Source organism: Equus caballus, chromosome 4 (genome assembly GCF_041296265.1).
Source record: "Equus caballus isolate H_3958 breed thoroughbred chromosome 4, TB-T2T, whole genome shotgun sequence".
In the NCBI taxonomy this organism is placed as follows: domain Eukaryota; kingdom Metazoa; phylum Chordata; class Mammalia; order Perissodactyla; family Equidae; genus Equus; species Equus caballus.
This window is the reverse complement of record NC_091687.1, coordinates 48,508,589-48,535,005: the sequence shown is the minus strand read 5'-3', so window position 1 is coordinate 48,535,005 and position 26,417 is coordinate 48,508,589. Positions and strand designations below refer to the sequence as shown.

The window sequence follows — 26,417 nt, the reverse complement described above, 5'->3', positions numbered from 1 at the left end:
CATTTTTACTCATACCCACATCAAATCCATTACCAAATTCTGTTTGCTCTACTTTCAAAGAATATTCAGAATCCATGCACTTCTTACCACGTTGCCCACAACCATCCTATTCTAATCGATTATCCCTTTTCCCAAACAATTGAATAGTTTCCTAACCTGTTTCCTTCTTTCCCCTTACCCCCTATAATCTATTTCTCACACAGCATTCTAAATGATCCTTTTATTTATTATTTATTTATTTATTTATTTTTAATTTTGGTGAGGAAGATTGGCCCAGAACTAACATCTGTGTCAATCTTCCTCTTTTTGTATGTGGGACACCACCTCCACATGGCTTGATGAGCCGTGTATTGGTCTGCTCCTGGGATATGGACTCGTGAACCCTGGGCCGCCAAAGCAGAGTATGCAAACTTAACCACTACACCACTGGCCCAGCCCCCAAACGACCCTTTTAAACCATAAGTCATAGCATGTTACTCTTCTAACTGAAACCCTCTAGTGTCTTCTCACCTTGGAATTAAATCCAAAGTCTTTATCATGGTTTACAAGACCCTACATTATCGGGCCTCTGCCTTCTCCACTTCTCTCCTATCTTGCTGTCAAATAGGCCTCTGATGTTTCTTGAACAAACCAAGCATATTCCTGCCATTTATTACAAACTCTCTGTAATGCACTTACCCCTTATTAGTGTGAAGTTTCCCAAACAATATCTAAAATATCACTTCATTACTCTCCATATACTGATGCTTCTTCAGTTTTTTCTTCTTAGCAACTATCATGGTATGTATAATTTTAATTGATACTTCTCTTCCTACTGTAAGAATTTATGAGTTCCATAAGAGCAAGGACTTTTTTGCTTGTTATTTATGTTATGCTAAACAGTGTTATTCCTGAAACAGTGTGCAGAACATGTAGGGATTTGGTAAATATTTGTTGACTGGTTGAATGAACTAATTCAATAAACAAGCACTGGAGTGACTGGAGAATGAGATTGATTGACATCCATAGAATGGTCATCTTGTCCTTTCCATAGGGTGCTTTTGATGAGAATTCACATAAGACTCAAATATTCTCTCCCTCTGGGGCCACTCTGGGAAATCCAAAAAACATTTGCCTTTCCTTAGACCTTCTTGTCACCACCAATCCTTGAATTATTCTGTTTCCAAGACTCTAATTATCTAACAATCTTAGTCAATACCCACGAGTCACACAGTTCTTTATCACAAGCCTTTTCTTCTGCCAAAGAGGACAATATGATAGCTTTGAAATTAAGCCCACCTAGAGAATTTTCCTTCGCACTGTCCTTCAGGAGCACTATATATCAAGCAGCACCATCCGTAATTCTGACTTGAATCTTCTCCTCAATAAACAGGTGATAACAAACTCTCCACATAGCCATGAATGTGGGTTCACAAAGGGTTAGCAGTGAGAAGAGGTAGGCAGGCTGAAGGCTTGAACTACCTACTCAGGCAACTTTCCTGTGCCTTCAGCATCTGCTGGTTTGACATTGCATTTGATGATGGAGTGCTGCAGGGCACCCCCTAACTTAGTGCTAGGCAGGTATGATAGTACCAATTTATGAGAGGCAACTCAGGTCATTTCATCCCCTGGTCCTTGGGTCTCTACTGAACTAGTTACAAATAAGAGCTGCTTCTTAATACGAGTACAGTTTTTTGCCCAAAGGGAATTATTTTGCTTCCTCTCTGTTATGGATTCTCCTCTTAGAGCTTGACTTATTTTCACTCAACTTTCCAATCTGCCCCAGAAAAGTTATCATCACAATATCTGCTAGATCGTTAAGTAGAGTGGCACAACAGCTTTCCTGGACCAGTTAGAGAGCACTTCTCTTGCTCTGGATATCTTCAGGGTCATAGAACACATGCAGATGTAAAATGCATTACCTCTAAAGCATACCTACAAAAAAAATTTCAAAGAATTGTATCGCTTTCTTAGTGGTACATCTCAATGAATAATGACTTGTTTCTCACTTTGAAGAAAAAATCTTGATATTCCCACATACTTCAAAAAGAGTTGACAGGATGCTATATTATCAAGATTCTTATCCTCTTCTTCTGGCACTTGGCATGATGTCTTACCAAGGCTTCCAGGGTTTCTTCTACTTCCTTTTCTCCTCATACTATCAGGATGTAATAAACGTGGTGAACTAACATGACATTCAGTGGGACAGTGATATAGTCACATTTCTTTTAGACAAAATTGTAGCACAAAGCTGGACAATTGATCAGACCCAGAGGCAAAACAGTAAAAGTGTACTGTTTTCCCTTCCAGGTAAGAACAAACGGCTTCTATTATTTTTTATTTACTGGACAAAGGGGGAGAATATTCATCAGTTTAATAGCCACACAACAGATTCAATGGGCTGTAGTAATTTTCTCAACTAAGGAGACTTCATCAAGAAAAGCAACTGTAATTGAATTCACCACATGATTAAGTTTATAATAAGCCACCATCATCCTCCGAGATACATCTGTCTTGTGTGTTAATCTAACTAGGGATGTGATTAGAATCATCAATCTTCACTTTCAAGCCTATAGTAGTGGCATTAACATCTAAAATTCCTCGAGAGATACAGAGTTGATTTTGATTTACTCTTTGGGGAGAGAATGGAAATTCCAGAGGCTTTTACTTGCCATTTCTTCCACAAAGTGATTCACACCAGTGGTTCTCAACCCACAGCAAAATTGTGATGCTGTGTATTTTTATACTCCTCTTTTCTTTCCCTTTTCCTCCTTCCTTCTTACTTTATAGACTTAAAGCTTGATTTCCAGCACCCTTCCGTAAGCAAAGACTGAGAAGGTGTTACTGTCTTTTGCCCTTTGAAATATACTAAAGTCCAAATGAAAAAGAAAGATCATAAGCTTCAAACAAAAACAAATGCATTTCTAATTGTAAACCCATCACTTGATAAATCATGCCTCACTTTGCCCACGTGCATTAACTTCTCTAAGCCTCAGTTTTCTCATCCATAAAAGGGTGATAGGTCTAATGACTCATGAGGCAAAAATCACTGAACATAGGCATTTATAGTAACCACAGAGTTGTAAAACACATGCTGATCCTTTTGCCTAAAATCCTCCAATTCTCCAACCCTTTGACTCTTCCTTTGGATTTCTGTGAGAAATATATTTTGTTCCAGTAGTCTGATTAGGTCAAATTCTCTCTTACTCCCTTAACACCGTCTCTCTCCCCTTGGTAATGTTTGTCTCAGTTGTTGTCTTATATTCGTTTTTATATATATTTGGTTATTATCTGTCTTTACCAATGCTCTGTATGCCCCTTGAAGGGAAGCCATGTCTGCTTTTGATCATCTTTGTAGTCTCAGTATTTAGCATAGGGCTTGACCACTGTAGGCACTTAAAAATTAGTTGAACAAATGAATGGATATCACAAGGCAACAATTAATGAGCACTTACTGTGGTGTAACACTCTACACCAAGTGCTTTATTTCCACTACACATATAATACTCAAACAGTCCTCGTATTTCTTCATTATAAATTTGAGAAAGTGAGATTCAGAAAAGGCTAAATGCTGAGATTTTCTCACTATTTTCCTCGTTGGTCTGAGCATGCTCTTTCTTCCTACAATATCTTCATCACACATTCAAAAATCTTAGGTCCGTGATGTAATTTGCCTGCACTCTCAAAACCTCCAACTCAGTACAGCTGATTTGGGAACTCTAGTCTGCATCAGACATATCTGAAAACTGGTTTAAGTATTTCCCTCATGCACAGAGATTCTAATTCTGTAGTTTAGGAGAGAATTTGAGTATACGTATTTTTATAAAATACTTCAGGTGGTGCTGATGCTAAGGCAAGGAATATGCATATCACTTCAGAAATTTTGAGATCTAGGAGCCCAGAGTTAGGGAAGTAAAGAGCTGGTAGAGTTGGAATTCTCAGTGGCAAACCACAGAGAACTTCATTGTTAGGCAAAAGAAATTCTCACTCGGAAGCTGAACTCCAGTATCTGAAATACACAAGAGTTCTAGGTGGTCAGAGATTGTTAACTAGTACTGTGATATGCAAAGAAACCATCAACTCTGACAACTTTAAAAATATGTGCTGGAAAATTGATTTCATAGGCTGAGGAATCTTGATTTGGTAGTAAAAGAAGCATTAGAATTATTTATGTGAACTGTTTTACATTTATGCCTAATAACTACGCAGCCTAATAAAATTAATGTATACCTATAAACGTGTGTCAGAGTCCTTTTGTGTAATTGGAACAGTGATCTCTGTAGATCCTAGTCTTTTTAGATTACTTCCCTAGAACCACAGACATTTGATCACAACTTTAAAACAAATAGTAAAAGTCTGAATCATATATATAGATTTATTTTAGGTGATTGTTTTTGGAATTGTCTTATACCCTACTGGAAAGAGAAAACTGGTATATACTTTCTAAACTTTCTAGAGGGCAATTTGGCATCTCTGAGAATGACAAGATATTGGAGAAGGACACAAAATGATCTGTGCTCTTCCAAACACTCCATATGATATCTCTAAGCAGTGGACAAAGGAGCCCTGTACGTCCCCCTGAGACACACACTTCAAATGCTAACATAGGACTCCATGTATAGAAATGGGCACTTTCACTCTAAGAGTTAAATGAAATACCTCGCCTTTGTTTGTCATGGAGATTCTCAGATTATTTTTCCTTAAAATGTTTGCCAAAACCTCTATGAAAAGCAAATAGGATTTTCCACTTGCACATTCAACCTGTGCATCTCATTTATATAATTCTCTTGATTCTTCAAATATTAACATCTAGGCAGGTACAATGAAACTCAACAAATCAAGCTAAAAATAGGTATGTTATCAAATTAAGGAAAATTCAAACCAGACCCTATAGATTTCAAATTTCAGGCAACTCTTCTTCTTTACAATAAGATATATATTATATTGATATATGTAATTGTTAAGCTAAGACTCTAAATCAAGTTGACCATAGTTCAAATACCAGCTCTGCCAATTACTAGCTGTGTGGTCAGAGGCAAAGTTTCTTAACTTCTTCAAGACCCAGCCCATTTGTCAGTAAAATGGGCATATATCTATTGCATAGGTTTGATGTGAGAATTAAATGAAAGCATGTATTTAAGGGTGCATTAAAATGTACCAGGTGTAAGACAGATATCAAGAATTATTACTTTTTATTATTACTAGTCAGAATTGATAATAAAAAATATTGAAAACAATCATGATAGTGATTATCATGGGGATATGAGAAGAAGAACGAGGTCTTTCACAAACCTCAAATCTGTAAATACCTTAGATTGTGGCTACAGCTGTTTGTAAACTCTGACTCCATTTTCAATTCTGCCTTTTAGATTCTGATGGATACTTGCCTTTCTCAGCACAGTTTTTCAAAAATATTTAAAAATTTGGGGTTAACTTACCTGTTGAACAAAATGACAAATGTTCCTTTAGTTCCCGGTTTCCAAGTTTCATAGTCGTTTCGATGTCTTTTGGAAGACAGAAGGTATTGCAATGCTCAAATGGTAGCAGTACTTTTATCAGATGGTCCATTAGTCAGTTTTCTCAATGTGAAAAGCTGAACTTGGTCCACAGTGCTGTCATTTAGCATTCTCACCCGTAAAAAGAAAAATTAAAGAGAGATGGAAACTTGCTATTTTTCTCTTTCAAAAGTAAAACCAAACCAGTAAAATTGTCATCAGGCCACTTTTTTCACAAAAGCATTGGATGTTATCCCAAATGCAAATTAAATTGTGAGAAACGTCTCCATTCATTTTTGAGGACAAAGCAGAATAACTGAGGACAAAGCAGGCCACGAGTTGAAAGCCAAGAAGGAAACTAAAATGTAAATGAGCACCCATAAACTCACATTAATGTTGTCTTTGCTTTATTTGACAAACAAAGAAATAACGTGGGATTTGATTTTACTGCTAAATATCTGGCTAAATGTTGATTAACATAAAAGTATTTAATTCGGGACACTTAAATTGAGATGCGGTCTACCTAACTTCTATGGATGTTAACTTTTTGTTGTTGTTAGTGCCGTCGAGTGGATTCTGACTCCTAGTGATCCTGACCCTGTGTACAGCAGAGTGGAACCCTGCCAGGTCTTGTGGCTCCATCTGCTTCTCACTTTCCAGGGCTGTACACTGCTATTCATAAGCTCATAAGTTTTCATGGCCAAGTTTTTTGGAAGCAGGTGGCCAGGTCCTTCTTCCTAGTCCGTCTTAGTCTGGAAGCTCTACTGAAACCTGTCCACCATGAGTGACCCTCTGGTATTTGAAATACCCAGGTTGCATAGTTTTCAGCATCATAGCAACACCGTAGTATGACAGTGGACGAATAGGTGTTGGGGTCCCTTAGAGGGAAACAAACCCAGACCACAGGGCTCCCTTAACCACTACACTACCAGAACAGGCTATGTTAACTTTGGACTTAGAATTACAGGTAAATGACCAAGGAAGCATTCTGTCTGCTACAGTTTCAATGTTAGAACATACTCAATAAAGTGGCTTTGTTTCAAGTAAACTCAATTTGCATTACTTTGGATCTAAGTGGAAATCATGATTTAACTCATATTCAAATGGAGGTCAGGAGAGAAAGGGTAAATAATAGTGCTGAGTACAGATACAACTGCATCATATTTCCCTTACACTTTTTAATTCAACAAGATAACACTACAAATAATAATGTTGTTGTTATAAAACTTTTATCCTCAAGCATAATACTTCAAAGACTGAGAAAGACATCATATGATTAAATAAGTAATGAAATCGTTCATGGGAATAAGAAAGGATTAAGAGTTATTTGCTGTTTCTTCCTCATAGTATCTCTTCACTAGCTTTTATTAGATGAAAAATACTTTTGAGTGAAATTCCTAATGGAAAGTGCTTGTATTTATATTCTTCGGAGTAATTTTTTACATTCAGTTAGATAGATTTAAGTTACAGAAACATCTTGTTAGGGTAGAGGTTCTTTTTAAGAAAAGCAAACAGTTAGCCAGGAATCCTAGGGCAGCTGGAAGTTAAGAACTGCAATATATTGTAACAAGAAAATAAAGGTTAAATGTATAAGTAATTAAGAGGATAATTTTTCCTGAAACTTGAGGTAGCCCTCCACCAAAGTATTCTTTTTGGATTTTCAGTAAAGGATACTAAACAAACTAAATCATAATCATGATTTTTGTGGGAAATTTCATAGATCTAAACATAAAATATAAAGAGGCATATGAATGGGAAAATTTATGTTGGAAACGGTCATCTTATAACAAAGGGCCATGTAGTTTCATAAAAAAGTGAATTGAGATAATATATAGGTGAAGGGTAGCAAAATATGCCACTTTAGCATAGAGATAATTTTAGCCTGAATGCAATTGAGAAGAAATAGATACAAGAAAAAGCTCTCTGCCCTCCCCAATATTTGCCTAAAAGTAGGCCATAAATTTGTAAAGGCATTTGCCGTCCCCTCTCCACCAGAAGGACAGAAGTTAATTACCAGTGACAACTCCAGACACTTATCAGCCCAGAGATGCACCAGAGGAATCTACATATCAAACTTTAATAACTAGAATTTATTGTCCATTAGTTCCCCAATACGTTTACCTTCCCACAATTTGCCACCTCAGAAACTCAAAGTCTTTTTCATTTGCTTTGTTACTTCTCTAAAAATGTATTGTTCTTTTGTTAAGATGTTACATAAACCCAATTTCTAACCACCCCTGTGAGCTACTCATCATGAGTGCTCCCTTGCGTATGTGTGATGCACAGGTTAATAAACTTCTGTTTGTTTTTCTCTTGTTAATCTCTTGTCAGTCGAATTTACAGGGCCCCAACTGCAGAACCTAAAACAGGTAGAGGAAAAAGAAAATTTTTTCTCCCCTACACAGTGATTCAGCAAATTGCTGATAGTTCTGCAAAAATTATTTCAATAAATATTGTAAGTCATGAGAAGATTTAAATTCTAGAAATATGAGCAGGTATGATCACTCCACTCATTAATGACAATGAGGTTAGTGAACAACATAAGATGAAGGGGCCATATACTTAGCAGAACATCACGTGAATGATGAAGTTCAACATTTTAGTGCCAAGAAAATGAATGTAGAACTACAGACATAAACCTATATACACTCTTATCTGGACTAATGCAATGTTGACATGAATGGAAATTATATTCTCTACTTTAAATATGTCTTTCATGAGGTGGTGTTTGATAACACAGTTAAATCAGCTATCTAACCATAGTTTTTCTTTTGTTTGATTTTGGGTTTTTTGTTTGTTTTTTTAAATTGAGGTATATTTGACATACAACATTATATTAGTTTCAGGTATACAATGTAATAATTTGATATTTGTGTGTAATGCAAAATGTTCACCATAATAAATCTAGTTAACATCTGTCACTATACATAGCTACAAATTTTTTCTTTCTTGTAATAACTATTAAGATTTACTCTCTTAGCAACTTTCAAATATGCAATACAGTATTTTCAATTATAGTCACCGTGTTGTACATTACATCCCCATGACTTACTTATTTCATAACTGAAAGTTTGTATCTTTTGATCCTTTTCGTCCATTTTGTTCACCCCCCCCCCCACCCTGACCTTGGGCAACCACCTATCTGTTATCTTTATCTCCAAGTTCAGTTTTGTTGTTTGGTCTTGTTTTGTTTAGATTCCACATATAAGTGAGATCATACAGCAGTTGTCTTTCTCTGTCTGATTTATTTCACTTAGCATAATGCACTCAAGGTCCATCCTTATTGTTGCAAATGGTAAGATTTCCTTCCTTTTTACTACTGAATAATATTCCATTGTGGATAGATAGATAGATAGATATCTAGCACAACTTCTTTATCCATTCATCTATCATTGGACACTTAGGTACACTTAGGTTGTTTCCCTGTCTTGGCTATTGTAAATAATTCTGCAATGAACATGGGGGTGAATATATCACTTTGAGTTAGTGTTTTTGTTTTCTTTGGATAAATATCTGGAAGCAGAATTGATGGATCATATGGTAGTTCTATTTTTAATTTTTTGAGGGACCTCCATACTGTTTTCCATAGTGGCTGCACCAGTTTACATTCCTACCAACAGTATACAAGTGTTGCCTTTTCTCCACATCCTTGGTAACACTTTTTATTTCTTATCTTTTTGATAATAACCATTCCAACAGGTGTGAGGTGATATCTCATTGTGATTTTGATTTGCATTTCTCTGATGACTAGTGATGCTGAGCATCTTTTCATGTACTTGTTGGCCATCTGCATGTCTTCTTTGGAAAAATGTCTATTCAGACCCTCTGCTCATTTTTTAATTTGACTATTTGTTTTTTTGCCATTGAGTTGTATGAGTTCTTTATATATTTTGAATGTTAGCCCCTTATCAGTTATATGATTTGCAAATATTTTCTCCCATTAAGTTGCCATTTCATTTTGTTAATAGTTTCTTTTGCTGTTCAGAAGCTTTTTAGTTTGATGTAGTCCCACTTGTTTATTTTCACTTTTATTGTCTTTTCTTTTAGTGTCAAATCCAGAAAAGCATCCCCAAGAATGCTGTCAAGGAGCTTACCATCTATGTTTTCTCCCAGGAGTTTTATGGTTTGGGTCTTACATTCAAGTTTTTAACCCATTTTGAGTTAATTTTTGCATATGGTGTAAGATAGTGATCCAGTTTCATTCTTTTGCATGTGGCTGTCCAATTTTCCCAACACTATTTATTGAAGAGACTACTCTTTTCTCACTGTATATTCTTGGCTCTTTTGTTGTAAATTAATTGACCATATATGCATGGGTTTATTTCTAGGCTCTCTATTCTGTTCTATTGATCTACGCATCTGTTTTTATGCCAATACCATACTGCTCTGATTATTACAGCTTTATAACATAGTTTGAAATCAGGGAGCATAATGCCTCCAACTTTGTTCTTCTTTCTCAAGATTGCTTTGGCTATTTGGGGTCCTTCTGGTTCCATACAAATTTTAGGATTATTTGTTCTATTTCTCTGAAAAATACCATTGGAATTTTGATAGGACTTACTGGCTCTGGACGTCTGTTTCCTTCACCAGGTTAGCAAAGTTTTTAGCTATTATTTCTTCAAATAATTTTCTTCCCCTCTCTTGCTCTCTTCTCCTTCTGGGACCCCTATAAATGCAAATGTTAGTCCGCTTGATATTGTGTCATAGGCCCCTTATGCTATCTTCACTTTTTTCATTCTTTTTTCTTTTTGCTGCTCTGATTGGGTGAGTTCCACTGCTTTGTCTTGAGATGACTGATCCTTTCTTCTGTTGAAGCCCTCTCGTGTCTTTCCAGTTTAGTTATTGTGTTCTTCAGCTCTACAGCTCCTACTTGGTACTTTCTTATATTTTTCCATCACTGTGTTGAAGTTCTCATCATGTTCATCCATTCTTCTCCTGAGTTTGGTGAGCATCGTTATGGCCATTACTTTAAACTTTTTATCAGGAAATTACTTACCTTTGTCTCCTTAAGTTTTTTTCCTGAGGTTTTATTCTCTTCTTTTGTTTGGAACATATTCCTTTGTTTTTTCACTTTGCTTGACTCTCTGTGTTGGCTCCTATGTATTAGATGTAACAACCCCCTCCAGTCTTGAAGGAGTGGGCTCATGTAGGAGATGAAACTTATTGTTCAACCCTGTCCCAGATCTTTGTTGTCTCTCAAACTTTGTGGTCATCCATGCAGCCCATTTTGTTGTTAATGGCTCCCAGTAGTTGAGGGTCTGCAAAGACCTGTCAGTTTCCCAAAGGAGAGGATCTCAGTCAGCACCTAGATTCAGGCTGTTTGGAAGCCAAACCCTCAGGCAGCAGCTTTTGAAGTACACAAATATATATAGTCCACAAGCGTAAGCCCCACTGGCCACCAGGGCCAGGTGATCTAGAGGTATCCCCCGGTGGCAGTTTCAAAAATCAGGGCTCCAGACAAGTGTATGGCTCATGTCTGGGAGATCCTGCTGAGCTGTAGTGAGGCAGAGAGAGAGTGCAAAGATGGCATGCCCCGCCAACATTTCCTGAGAGCACCTCTGTAGGCTTCTAAATACAGCACACCTGAAGCCTGCCCCTCAAGTTGAAGCTCCAGGACAAGCAAATAGGCCTCTTTCACAGACAAACTGGGAGTATGTCTCAGTCTGCTGTCTGTACAGTCTCCTTAGCCTGCCAACAACTATCTCTCTGATTGCTATAGTTCTGTGGGGCCCAGGAATGCAAGAACCCCTGACCATCAGAGCCCAGGCTATCGAGGGTTATCCCCTGGGCAGCAGCAGCAAAGATTGGGACAAGAGAAATAAAAACCAGGTCACCAGACATGAGAAAAAGCTCCCCTCCAGGAAATAGTGGCACTCTGAAACAGAGCAGAGGGAGAGCGTGAAGATAGTACCCGCCCTCCGAGGTGTCTGGAAAGGATTACAGTCAGCTGAGATGTGTGTTTAATTAGAAGTCTGCCCCTCAAGCTGTAGCTCTGATGATAAGCTAATAGGCCTCTTTCACAGAGAGACTGAGCTCCTGGGTCTGGTGCTTCTTGCTGTGACCTGGAGATGGTAGCCACTCAAGAACTCTCTCTTTGTTGGATGCAGTCCTGTGGGACACACGAGCATAAGCCCCACTAGCCACCAGAGTCAGGCAATGTAGCGGTGTCCCCTGGCAGCAGCCACTAAAATCGGGGAAAATCAGACATAAAATCATGGCACCCACATGTGATAGCCACCCTCCGAGATACCAGTGCTCTACAGGAGGCAGAGGGAGAGTGCAAAGATGGAGCCCACTGACTGGAGCAAGGCAGACAGAGAGTACAGAGATGGTGCCCACCCAGAAAGAAAAACTTAACATAGAAGAAAAGAGAGAAAAGCCTAGAATTCAAAACAGAGGGGAAAAAAAGATGGCATATGCCAGCTGGAGCAAGACAGAGGGAGAACATGAAGATGGCACCCACTGGCTGGAGTGAAGCAGAGGGAGAGCGTAGAGATGGTGCCCACTGAAAAAGAAAAAGGAGAGAAACTAAAAAAAAAAAAAAAATCCCAGAGTAAAAGAAAAAAGATGGCATCCTCTGGTTGGAGCAAGGCAGAGGGAAAGCATGAAGATGGTGACCACCAGCTGGAGTGAGGCAGAGGGAGAATATAGAGATGGTGCCTCTGGAAAAGAAACAAGAAAGAAAGAAAAAAAGTCCAGAGTTGGAAAAAAAAAAAGGCAGAGCTACCCCTATTGCATAGTGGTTAAACTTGGCATGCTCTGCTTCAGTGGCCCAGATTTAATTCCCAGGAACAGACCTATACCACTTGTCAGCTGCCATGGTGTGGCAGCAACCCTCATACAAAACAGAGGAAAATTGGCACAGATGTTAGCTCAGGGCCAATCTTCCTCCTCAAAAAAAAAGGGCACTGGCTAGTTGGAACAAGGCAGAGGGAGAGCACAAAGTTGGTGTCTGCGAGTGTCTCTCTCCAAAGAGTACCCCAGCAGTCCTCGTGTGCGTCAGATCAGGTGCTGTCCCTCAAACTCAGCTCTAAGACAAGCAAATGGGCCTCTCCCACACAAAGCACAAAGTCCACACCCTTGCGTCCCTTCTTCTGCGCTAGGCCTTCTGGTGGGTGAGTCCCAGCATGCAAACCCCTTAAGAGTCATTTCTCAGCTCGCTATAGTCTTGTAGGTCTTGTGGACGTGAGCCCCTGTTGTTTTCAAAGCTAAGTGTTTTGGGGTCTTGTCTCTCAGGTGCAGGTATTGAAAGTTGGGGGTGCCTGATGTAGAGCTGGAACCATTTGCTCCTCAGGGGGAAGCTCCAGGTTTTGAGTTCCCTCCCTGCCGTGGGTCACTGCAGCCAGGGGTGGGGTTTATGGCAAGATTGTGTCCCAGCTTCTCTTACCCACTCAGAGGTAGACCTTTGTTCACCAGATGGTTAGGAGTGTTCACCCTGTTTTTAGGTTTTTTTCAGGGGAAGTTGTTCCATGTATAGATTTGATGTGTTCCTGGAAGGAAGTCATTTCAGGATCCTCTTATGTCACTATCTTGAGCTGGAACCTAACCATAGTTTTGTTGTGTGTGTGATGAGGACCATGCACAGTGTATTTCAGAAATTCTCACTTAAAATAAAAATGTGTTAGGACATGGATACCTACCAATATTTATTCTTTTATTATGAATGTTTATTAAGTACTATATGCCAGGGACTTTCCCAGATGCTATAGATACAGCAGAGAACAAAGTCCATGAAACAATGGAATTTACATTCTAAAGGGGGAAAAGTCAATAAATATATTATTAAATAGTGGCAGATACATGTTTCAAAGAAAAATAAGGCAAAATAGTGGAAAAGGGAGTAATGGGGTATTGTTTTCCCCTGGGAGGCCAGAGAATTCCTCTCTGAGGAACTAGCATTTGAACAGAAAACTGAATAAAGGAGAGTGAAACTGAGGGAGAAAAACCAGTTAGGAGGCTGTAGCCATGGCCTTGGTAGAAACATCAAGGACCACTGCTGGTGCATTAACAGATGCAGTGTGGAGGACAGAGAGGTATAGTTGGGCTCAAGAGAGATTTATAGCGTAGGAAAAAATTTATTTAAAAGTATCATTCTACTTGATACTGAACCTCCTAATCTCAAGTTCATGTGCCTGATGCACAGTAAGACAAGCACTGAGACATCAGTGCTTGGAGATGGAGAAAGAGTTATTTGAATTAGCCAAGATGAGAAGGCAGGAGCCAATGTGTTTCTCCACTCCAAGCGAGCGTTGTGCCGAGGGCAGCTGACACTGGATGGAAGAGGGGAGCAGCAGGGGAAGTCCCCTGGGAAAAGACTCCCTAGCAGCTGCTGGGGACAACTGACCACTCGAACCCTCACCGGGGCTATCCAGCCATGGGCACAAGACTCGTACTTGGAGATGGAGAAAGTTTTATTCAAATTGGCCAAAACAATAAGGTGGGAGCATGGGTTCTCTCAAATTCACCTTAACAAGAGAAGACAGCGGGGGGTTTTATAGAGCTAAGGAGTGTGGCAAGAGGAGTTTCAGAGAAACAAAGGGGTAATCTGTGTTTCCTTCACTCATGATAAGCCCCTGGGCAATCTGACTTCTGGGCATCAGTGGCAGCTGGGGGTGGGTTATCTGGTGATCCTTGAAGGCATTCTTTTTCTTCTGTAAAACGAGCTCATAAATCCTTGCGACCCTTGAGTTACCCCTCAGGTTAAACAGGAAAACAACAAATTGACAAGATTAACTTCTTTTCATAACAAGGTCAAAAGATCAATATTCTTATTGAATATTTACAATAACCCTTAGGTACCTGGCTTCATACTGGTAGCATTTACCTCAAGTTTATCATTGAACAATTACTGCAAATTTCAGAAGGGATGGGAAATTTCAGAAATGGGAAGCCTTTTACATGCAAATCGTAGAATTTAAAACAAAAAAAGTCATCTTCAACATAGCAGAAAAATCAAGTCCCTAGAGCTCTAGGGAGAGAGAAAACTGTCAGTTTTCCGCTTATCCTCAACAAAAGGATAAAATCAGCAGTCATGATCAAAATACTCAATGAGGAAGAACTGTAAAAGATGGAGACAATTACAGCCATGCAGACCATTACATTAATGGTTATATTAATTGTTCTAGGGAGAGAATACAGCATGTAGTTACCTTACAATTTGTGATAGAAACTATGTAAAATGAAAGAAGGTAATTTTCTTTATGGTTCTAAGCACAACAAATGATAGCAGGGTTCTCAGAGTTTATTTGCAATAATTGCACATTTTACTCAGAACGTTTCTTTACATTTATCAGGCTTGCATCTAATTTCCTTGAAATGTTGAAATCCTGTACAGCAAAAATAAACATACCATTTTCTTTACTTTCTGCTTAATGTAGTTAATAACTGAGAGCCTAAATATGCCCACTCTCAAACAGCTTAGAAATCTTCGAGGAATAATGAAAACATTTAATAAACTTAGTTCATTATTTTTCCAGGATAGATAGATACCCGAAACCTAACTGGTGCCCAAAAAGTAATGAGGGTTATGTTGTTTTTTGTTTAATTCCCTGATTCTAGACTGTATATATAAACTTCAGATGCAGAAGAGGTAGCCAGCAACAAGACTAAACTTTGAAAAACCATAAAGTAAACACTTCAAAGAAAGTATATATTTTCTCTGGAACACTGCACAGAGCTTAGTTGGCGTGTTGTCAGCAAACTAAAAGGAATTCAGTGTTATCGTTTGTGACAGAGTACACAACAGGATAAAGAGGAATTTGGACTGAATAAAGAGATGATCCTATAATGCTTGAGATGATTTGCAACAGCGCTTTAGGACTGGAGCCGCTTCCTAGCGTTCCTCTTTTCTAACAACTATTGGTTCCAGCCCACCGAAAAAAGGAATGAGACCTACTGGTATTATTAAAAGCTGAATGAACGAAAGAAAAGAAGAAAATCGCACTAAACACTGCCAACAGCTTCAACTCATGATTATCTGCATATAGCAGCCAATAGTCCAATAATGATACTATGTTTCCAATAATACACCTAAATATATCTCATTGCAAATAATTGTCTCTTGACACTCCATAAATGTGCTACACAGTGAAGTCTTTTTTAGTTCAAACATCTTCATTTTAATATTTCATAAAATTTGACCATTAAGCAAAGTAAACCAGTATTATAAGAAACTGTACATAACAACATAAAATACCTGAAATACTCATCTTTTTTCTTTTTAAATCTATAGACTGCCCTCCTATAGCAACTGTCAATGTTGATAAAGTAAGCTTTGCTTAGCTGTCCAGACTCACCTGGGTCTACCTTGTTGTCCCTTGCAAACAAATTTTTCTTACAGATTTATTTTCTTCATCTCTTTCTTCTCTTAAACACCTCCCAATACACTTACATACCAGTTTTTGAATTTGGTGTTTTGCTTGTTAGAACTGTTATATCCAATAATCTTAGACTCTTTGGTCCCTTCTAAGGTTCCCCCACCTCACTGCCCAAAATATTTTTTTCTTCTTAATTTTTCAGAGAGACACTTCATAGCAAAATTTTAACTCAGTAAAAAGTGTAAGTGACCTCAACTGTGAAAATAGTAACTGACAATCCACGTAAAGGGCTGCCAGTATTTCAGTTGAGTTTACAATGGGAACAGCATGTGTTGTGTTGGTTTTAATGGGTAATACCAATCAGAAGAGAAGAATGCGGAAAATTCAGACGTTAGCTCCATGTACAAAGGATAAAAATTTTAGAAAGACACGTGCAACACATGATGAGGAGGGCATGGGCAGTACTATCAGGAGGAAAACTTACTGTATTAAAATGACAGAGAAATTTAGGGTGAACAATACGTTGTAAGAGATTCTACTCTGTGGTAAAAGCAGAATTAATTAAAAATCAGTAGAATTAGACAAATGTGATCAGAAAGCTAAAGATGTCTTGGTCAGCAGGGGACTTTTGTAGTTAAGGCGTAGTTTCTGAAGAGGACAACAACTGAGGTCATATAGGAAGGAAAATAATTTATGTCATATTACAAGGAAAATTTGAGCTAAAGAGCATCTGCATGGTCCTACCTGTCAATTTTCCCACAAAGCCGATCTACCAAATCTGAAGTAACCGAGTTTTCATAGCTCCATGATGCCTCCCAGACCTATCTTATGCCATCAATACGTGAAGAAATCCTAGAGGAGGAAGGCTCAGAGAATCCATGTGTGATCTTATTTTGATCTATTATAAGCAGATCAACCATATTATTCATTGTCCAAATAAGGGTATTTTCAAGAGTGAGAGGGGGAACTATGAACAATTAAACTAGAATGATAACAACCATAAACTATAACTATCCTGGTCAAATCACGACATTTGTTAACTCTATTTTTAAGACCCTAGAATTTCCGGTATCTATAAACCTACTTTGCCTAGGTCCTTGTACATGTTATCTTTAAAAATTACCAGTCATATGATGGTAACACATTTGTAGACATATTTTCAAACTCTTCAAGTTTTATACATTAATTATGTACAATTTTTTGTATACCAATTTTACCTCAATAAAGCTGGAAAACAAATTGCCAGTCCTGAGCTTTACCCACAGCTTCCAGGAACTCCATGCTAGTGTAGGGTGCTGGGAAGAAGCCAGGCATCCTACCTTCCACAGGAGGGTTAAAAGGGGCAAGGAGTGAAGCAGGTCAGCGGTTATCAACCTTGGCTGCCCAGAAGCACCCAGGGAACTTTTGAAAAATTTCCAGAGCAGCTGAATCGGAATGTCAATGAGCAGGATGCCAGCATAATCACCTCAGGTGATTGCAAGGCACATATTGGGGGTTGAGATGCAGTTGGCTAACCTTGCTATTAAGGTGTGGTCCATGAACCAGAAGCATCAGCATCATCTGGGAACTCATAGAAATGCAGAAGCTCAGGCCTCTCCCCAGACCTGCTGAATCTGAACCTGCATTTTAACGAGATCCCCAGGATATTCCTATGCACTTTAAAGTTTGAGAAGCTCTGAGATGGAAAACAATTGAATTAGTAAACCTTAATAAGGTGTTTTGATTTTATTCTGATGGAAATAGGGAGAGAATAAAAACTTCTAATTAAATATATGCTGATGACCCTCAAATCTATCGATAGCTTAGAGCCAACGTTAAAGTGTAGTCCCTTTTGAAAGACTTACAGGTCCATGAGAAAGTAAGTAAAGAAATTGAGAGTAATAAATTAGAAACTTTGATCTTTGATAATTTGACAGAGTCATTTTATGTTTATTTGGGCTTGTATCTTGTATGCCTTTTTCACTTTTCCTAGTTATTCATTTTTTTCACTTTTCCTAGTTATTCATTTTGCTTAGTCTGTGATGGATTGGAAATTTAAAAAACAAAACAAAACAAGCCCTTTGTCACAGACAGTCTAAGAAGCATTGGCCTAGAGATTTTCTTCCCTTAGCTTCAAGGAATCTTCGAGCTGGGCATTGAAATGGGGCTTGTCTTCTACATCCCTGAACAGGTCCATCCTCTTGAATTATTGCAACTACACAGTCTCCAAAACAAAATCTCAGATGCCCACGGTGATTCCTCCCCCTCCTCCACCTTCTTGCTCATACCCAATCTACCTAAAAGTGTCTCAGTTCTGTCTTCTCTCCACCCTTCCTTCCATGGTCTCACTCCATGCCCTCACATTCTCTATTGTCATGGACCGCTTGTTGGATTCCTGGCTCTAGCTCCTACTTCATCCCCTGAAATTGCATCCTCTAAAAGTCCAACAGGTCATGTATGATCCCAGGATTGGCTGTGTCACTGCATTCTTTAAACAGCTTTGGTGAACATCCATCCCTCCATAACAAAAGCCAAGTTCCATAATATGTTATAGAAGCCCCCACACCCACTCCAGGTGATCTAACCTCTGCTTACTTTGTTCCTTGTTCCTTTCTTGCCTTCACTTAACCAATGGACAGCATCAAACTGTAGTTTGTGGTTGCCCCTCCATACACGACACTGTTGTCTCTGGATGTTTTTTCCCACTGGGCCTCTGCCGGACCTCATCCCATCTCTTCACATCTTAAGACTCACCTCTGAATGTGGCAGTGCTAATATCTCTTCGAGATCCTGATTTCAATTCATTTGGATAAACACACAGAAGTGGAATTGACAGATCATAGGTAGTTCCATTTTTAATTTTTTGAGGAACCTTCACACTGTTTTCCATAGCAGCTGCACCATTTTGCATTCCCACCAACAGTGGCAACAGTTTCGATTTCTCCACATCCTCATCAACACTTGCTGTCTTTTTTTTTTCATATTAATCATCCCGACAGATGTGAGGTGATATCTTTTTGTCATTTTGATTTGCATTTCCCTGATGATTATTGATGTTGAGCATTTTTTTCATATACATGTTGGCCATTTGTAGCACTATCCACAACAGCCAAGATGTGTAAACAACTAAATGTCCATAGACAAATGAATGGGTAAAGAAAAGGTGGTATATTCATACAATGCAATATTATTCGGCCTTTACAAAAAGGAAACTCTGCAATATGTGATGACATAGATGACTCTTGAGGACATTTTGCCAAGTGAAATCAACCAACCACAGAAAGACAAATACTGCATGATTCCACTTATACGAGGTATCTATTCCTCCTCTTCCTGTGGGAGGGGGATAGTGATTATTCTCTAAATGCTCTCTCCAAAGATTGTTTGTTTGCTGTTCTATTTTTTATGTTTTTATGTATGCCTGCACGCTGAACCATTTCATAGTTTCCTATTCGTTCCAATAGAACATGCGTATTTTTATTTATTTTATATTTCTGAGAAAGAAAGAAACTGAATGACTCTTCCTCATTTTGTTTAGAAAAGCAAAAAAGTGAAGGTAGGGTACAGAGTTCAGTGAAAGAATCTCCAAGCAATGTCCACACAAGTCAAGACATTTTGTCAGATAAGATCTAAATCTGGAAGTTTTTCCTCTTCTTTCCATCAATTGTATTAACAACAAGTCACAGATTGAGCAAAAGAATTGCTAAAATCTGAGATTGAAGGGGCAAGACGTGGGCAGAAGCCTCCTCAGCTGCATCCATCTCCTAACTGAAGGGCATTAGCAGAAGAATTAACTAGTAGATTCGACACCTTAAAGTTAACATGATAGAGAAAAGGAAATGTTAACTGCAACTGCCATGAATGGAGGCAGTACAACATGTCAGTGAGTTCTTGGGCCATTGTTCAAGAAATGTGAGATTCCTCAATCGAGAAAAATTTGCTTTCCTGCTCTCCTTTGCTTTCTGACTTATAAAAAGATAACTGCTGTGTATTGATTTTGTCAACAGAAGGAATGTGAAATGAACTAGAGATTAGATAAAGAAATTTAAATATCATCAAGGAGTCTGTGGGGAGAAGAGAGGCCACGTGAAACACTTGGGATTTAGAAGTGGCAGGGGTGAGGAGGGGCAAAGGAATGCAGATGTAAAAGAGCCCCATCAGTTAGTCAATCTCATGTAACCTTTCTAAAGATCCATTATACGTTTGAAAATGTAGCTCTCAGTTCAGTAAGCATATTTTTAGTGCCCAGCCTGCTAAGTCCATCTGTAATACTGAGGAAATGTAGTACCTTGTAACTGCAATCAAAGAGCTTACAGCAACATTTTCCATGTCTGTGATGAGTGTTGTTAAAAAGTTATATGATAAGTATTGCCTGTGGATTAGAGAGGACAAATGAGGCGCTATTGTTAAGAGCTCTAATTGGACAAATATTTCTGGAGAACAGATTGGCAATATAAATCAAAAGCTTTAAAAGTTTGTATATTAGATGCTCAACATCACTAATCATTAGGGAAATGCAAATGCACATCAAGGCCGCAGTGAGATCCCCCTCACACCCATTAGGATGGCTAAGGTCTTTAGTTTGCTGGGGCTGCCTTAACAAATAGATTAGGTGCTTAAACAACAGAAATGTATTTTCTTACTGTGCTGGAGGCTAGAAACCCAAGACAAAGTATCAACAGCTTTAGTTTCTTGTTAGGCTTCTCTCCTTGGCTTGCAGATGGCCACTTTCTCTCTGCGTCCTCACATGGCCTTTCCTCTGGGTGTGCATGGAAAGAGAGAGAGAGTGCCCTCTCTGGTGCCTCCTCCTCTTCTTGTAACGACACCAGTCCTGTGGGACTAGAGCCCCACTCATGACCTCATTTAACCATAATTACGTCTTAAAGCCTTTCTCTTCAGATACAGTTACATGGGGGTTAGGGCTTCAACATATGAATTTGTTGAGGGTGGATGGAACACATAATTCAATCCATAACAACTTCATTGTTTACAACAGGCAAAAATCAGATACAATCCAAATACTCATCAATAGGAAGTTAGCTGAACACATCACTATACATTCATACAATGGAATGTTATGCAGTCATTAATTAAGATGATTTACATGTACATTGATTAACAAGGAAAGATGCCATGATATAGTGAGATGAAAAAGGACATGTTTTGAACAACATGTATAGTATGATCTCATTTTGTAAGTATAGAAAAATGTATACACAGATACATCTGTGTATTTCTCTCTCTCTGTCTCTCTCTCCATATATATATATATATATATATAATCACCCCAAAAGACATACATCATTTTACTGGATGGTGGATTATGGTTGATTTTTCCTTCCTATTTTAAAATTATTTTATTGCTTGAATATGAGCATATTTTATTTGTATATCCCCAAAATATAAAGTTATCTTCATTTTAAAAAATTATTACAATAGAAATTGTAATTTACCAAGAAATGAGAATCTTTAAGGCTTAAAAGTAATCTGAAATAAATAGGCTAAGGAACATACTGATTATTTTCCCATATCCCCCTAGGTTCATACCAAAACTCAGAGGCTATAAATTTTACTTAAGTTCTGCCACTGAGTTTTCAACACATATATCTGTTTCCTGCATTTTTTCATCCAGACAGTATGCTTCAGAAAATCTTATCCTTAACTTTCTTAGCGCTAAGAAAGTGGTTACTCTTGTGCCTGCTAACAGACACATGGTACAATCCTGACCTTGTAATAATTTGGTGTTCAGCAGGCTTTCCTCAGCTCCTTGAAAGACTGGCATGCTGTAGAACGGCTCTTTACCAATTCATTCCCCTTTTCCAGTCCAAGTACTGCTAGAACAGATTGTCCCCTACAGTGTAAACCCAATTGACATTTGATTCACCTGCTGGCAGCCAGTCACCCCTATCCGGACAAGCAGAACTGAACGGTGGACTTTTTTCCTGTAGTGTTTATCAGCTGTTTTCAAGCTGTTGAAGTGATCTTGGCAATACCATTCAAAGTAATCCCTTACTCCTCTTCCCACCACCATTGTCGTTTGAAACACAGCTTCCACTCTGCATCTAGGTTTGTTTATCTTATTTGGTCTATCAGTCAAGTCAAATTTATTAAGATCTTTTGTAAAAGCACTGCAAGGTGTTGGACAAAAATTGATACAGAAATAAATAATAGAAAAACAACTGTTTACGCTCAATTAAATTAAGGAGTTATAGTTTCACTTCAAAGTGTAAGTATAGCCAGAGAAATGGCTTAGGTGGAATACACCCAGTTTACTTATTGTTTTCAAGCTTCCTGTCTTCAGAATCTAGCTTCCCTGTGGCAGAACCAACAACAGCAATAGCTAGTTTAACAGAAGCGGAAAATTCTATTACAAAAGAAGAGAATTTCTGCCTCAACTTCCACATTCTAGAAGAAATGAGGAGTTGACTTAAAGATTGATTATTTTGTTAAGTGGAAGTCATTAGTTTCTTTTTAGATATGCAAAAGTAGACCAGAAGCTTAATCTAGATGAAGACCAAATTGTTTTGTATAACAAAGAAATCATACGCACTCTCAGACAGATGGGGAGATGGGAAAAGGGGCTTAACCAAAAAAAAGCCGGGTAATATAGTGGCAAAAGAGTCCACAAAGAAAGATGACAGCAAGAAATCGCTGACACATGTGAGGCCTGGGAATTTTTAAGAAGAGTGGTGTCATGTATTCAAATTCTGTTGTATTGCTGGGTTCCTCCTGTGTTACTCACATCATCAGTAAATGGTGGACACAGCAGTCTTACATAAGGCTGTTCTGAGGAGTGAGGGAAGGAATGTCCAGTGTGTGAAACTTTCAGATGACAGTGTTACTGAACCAGGTGCTTTTTTGCCCTCACCCAGAAAGCCAAACACCAAGATGATAAGACAGCAGCAAAGAGAAGGTTTTAGTCACAGGCAACCAACTGAGGAAGTGAGAGAATGAGTCTAAAATCCGCCTTCTGGTAAATGGGGACTCAGGGATATTTATCGGGTAGGGGGCAAGGTGGTCTGAATGTGGACAAAGATGATTGGACGTGCGGAGAGGTGAGGTAATTGATTATCTGTGCAAGCATAGTCAGACTTCGTGCCTCTTCACAGGATGCACGTTCACAAAATGGCGGCATTAGCATGACCTGAGGATGGAGTTTTTAGCCTCTTGACATCAAAAGGCCACTTACTGGGCATCTGCACAGCCCAGTTTGATGAGTTGGTGGTCTCAACCAGCATGAAATGGACAAGTGGTCCTAATTCCTGAAAAACAGCTCAAACAAACATTACCATGGTGACCCAGGCACCAGGGAGATGTTATCTATAGGAACCTAGTGGGGGTCAGATAGCATATTGCCTAAGCGCAATGGGCGGGTGAACAACTAAAAGCTATAATTGGTAATTGCAAAAAAGAAAAAAACTTTAATTGCTACCTACCTAATACTCAATGGCTGTTTACTGCTTTCAACAGCAAGGAGAACGACTATTAGGAGACAGCAGAGAAGGAAGATTGGTATGGGCCAACTCAGGAGTGTACATAATTCAAGCCTCATTTTCCCAGAACCTACTAGGGGAAGCGTTAGACGCAGCGCTTACATGAGCAGGGATATCCAGGTGGCAGTAATGTGGGTCCCAACACTCATTATGGAAAACTACGTTGTGCCATGTAGTTTACTTCACCACTTCAAGGTAAGTATTATTACGGTTCCTTACTTGGAGATAAGAAAGCCATAAAGAGAGAATTAAGTAATCATTAGTCCAAGATGACATAGCAAGTCACTGACAGAACCAGGATGGGAGCCCAGGTGGGACTGCCTTTCATCTGTGCATCTGTCCACCATGCTCTGCACCTCTGTGTACGCACCCATCTGAATGCTCTAGCATTCCTACATGTCTGACTTACACTCCATTTGGAACTGTCTGTCTAACGGCAGAGCCACCACACTCAGAGTAGAATGTCAGCATTCCACTTTGCCAGAGCAACTAACAGCGACCCCATATGTTTCACTAGCATCTAGTGAGGAGTCAGTAACCTCCCTGAGTGAGTAGGGCCGTGTCCCTTTTCTATCCATGTCTTCCCATCCCAAATACGTGTGCACCAAATTATTCATTGAATAAAAGACTACTGCATAAAGGAAAAGTTTGATCTGACCATTTTTTTTATTGAGTTAATGATAGGTTACAGTCTTGTGAAATTTCAGTACTACGATATTGTTTGTCAGTCTTGTTGTAGGTGCACCACTTCTCCCTTGTGCCCACCCCCCACCCCCACCTTTCCCCTGGTAGCCACTAATCTGTTCTCTTGTGATCTGACCATTTTTAAATGAATATCCATGCCTAATCTTCTTTTCTCCATCAGCTCTAAAAAAAGAATTTTATATTGAGCATAACGGATAAAGTTCACTTTAAAAGAGGCTTTTTTTAACTTGAAAAATTAATACAAGTAATTCTTATAGAAAAATTAGAAATTACAGATAAGCAAAGAGAAAAAAATGAAACCACCCATAATCCCAGTGCCCAGAGATAAGTCGTATTAATGGCTGTGACATGGAGCGCTCTCCGCTATGAACAAGGCTCAGGGAACTGGAGCTCCCTTCCTCGAAGAACCACTGGGCCTGCACAGAGATTTGACCCAGCTCGGCGTGGAAGTTGTCGCAGCTGCGAGGCTTGATGCTCTGAAGTGAAGGGACTGATTTCAGAATCACCACAGGAGAGCAACAGTAAGAATTGCAGCTGAAAAATCTGTGTAGGCAGAGCTTGTCGTCTAGTTTATAACCACAAGATCTTTGGAAGTTGTAAAAGCTCTTTTGGACGGACTAAACTCATGCGTTTCTGGCACAATTCAGAAGAGGGTCTCCCGTCCCTCTCCCCCAAGATTTACTGCACTTGTTGCCGATCTGACACAGAGTAATCAAATTAGACTGTATTTGAAAAATAAAAGCTTCGTTTTTATGTGTACTTCATGCTGTAGCCATTACATAAATTATGCTGCAGTGACCATTCTTATACATACATTTTTGCAACCTAGCAGATTTAATTTATATATATCGGTATGTTCCAAATGTATAGAAAGGTGGCTGGTTCATAGCAAATGATTGCAATAACTCAGAAAAGTTCTTGGAAAGGGAATTGCTGCCCCCAAAGGCATATCTTTACTGTTTTAGATTCATATCGTCAAAATATCCACCAAGAGACGTGCGAGCAGTACTAAGGTCCTCATAGGTGAGTGGTTCAAGCTTACTTGGCTGCTCCTCCATTTTCTTTTCTGTTTTCTCTTGAACTGGGTCCCTGATGCTCCATGTTCACTGTCAACAGGTAAACGACAATAAAGATATTTAGGAGATCTCCCAGTTAACTTTTTTTTTAAGGACATCTATAGCTATTACCTTGTAATAGCGACACTGTGTCCAGTACTTTATACTCATCATCTCATTATCTGATTCAGCCAAATTGAAGATCGTTATTTTAGGCCTACCTTGTAAACCAGGAACTGAGGCTCAGGGAAGGGAAATGACTGGCTTAAGTTCACATAGCTACTAAGTACCAGAGCGTGGATTTAAGTGCTAATGTACGTTATTTTAAAACCCATCCTCTTAAACACTACTTGTCGCATTTGACAAGGTACTTGGAAAACATGGATGTCCTCAAATGAAGGAAATGGTAATACAGACTTTTACTAAGCTCTGATTTTTAGCAGATGCTAAATTATGTTCCTTGATCACAATGACTCCCTAAGAGGCAGAGCTTCAAGAAGTAAATCTAAAGGGAAAGGGGACTCAAGGGAAAATCTGTAGACTGAGCCAATCCATTCTGTCAAAGACACGCAGGTGGCAAAGATGCTCTGAGAACCACAGGCGCCAAACCAGCTTCTGAAGTTTCCGAGTATAGTACTGTGACTTTTGGGAAAATATGATTTTTCCAACCAGATACCAAACTGCTAAAATGATTGTAAATTCCAGCTTGACCTTTTGAGTGTCTGTCTTCCAACCAGAGTGGGTAAGTACGCTTATGAAACAAGAAGTTTCAAATGCAAAGAAAATCAAGACTACACTACAGCTTCTCTATGGAAAAAATGGTTTATTCACTCTTGTAATTGGTAATGACTAATATTCTGATGGATCAAAAATACTATTCAATTTCAATGATAGCTTTATCAACTGAGTAAAATGAAGCTACATTCTAGAATATGAACTAAATACATTTTCTACAAAGCAGCTTAAGGCATAAATACAGAAAGTAGAGTCTAAATGCCATACAATGGGGTTTTACGTAAACTTCCAGTTCCTCCTCACTCACAAAGTCTGCATCGCTGGTCAAGTTAAGCCGATCTCTTCTGGGGGGCTCGGTTTTCTTGCAGTTTGAACTGTTCTGCATGAAAGTCCACATAGTCTATCTCTGCTTGTGAACTTGTTCTGTTTGCTTTAAAGCTTTTTTCTTCCTCCCTTTATGCTCTGCATGTCCACTACTAATTCCATATTCCTCTAAACAGAAAAAAAAAATTGTATTCCTGCAATGTTACACATTAGTTCCATTTATTAAATTTGAGTCCTTTGTGCTATAATTTTCTATAAATTCTTCCTGGTTTAAGTAACTAATTAGTTAACAGTGTGGGGAATAGAGGCTTAGATCTTTTGGGTAGATTATACCTT

The 26,417-nt window shown here is 38.7% G+C and overlaps 1 long non-coding RNA gene across 2 annotated transcripts in view; it reads right to left on the bottom strand.

Moving 5' to 3' along the window:
• Positions 1-5,680, bottom strand: part of LOC111773178 (uncharacterized) — a 103,078-nt gene extending 97,398 nt beyond the window's left edge. Inside the window, exon 1 of one of the 2 annotated variants that reach the window (XR_002807438.2) lies at positions 5,418-5,680. This is a non-coding gene — a long non-coding RNA (uncharacterized lncRNA). The remainder of the gene's footprint in view (positions 1-5,417) is intronic. The other variant, XR_002807439.2, reaches the window with a different exon arrangement.
• Positions 5,681-26,417: the final 20,737 nt, after the last annotated feature.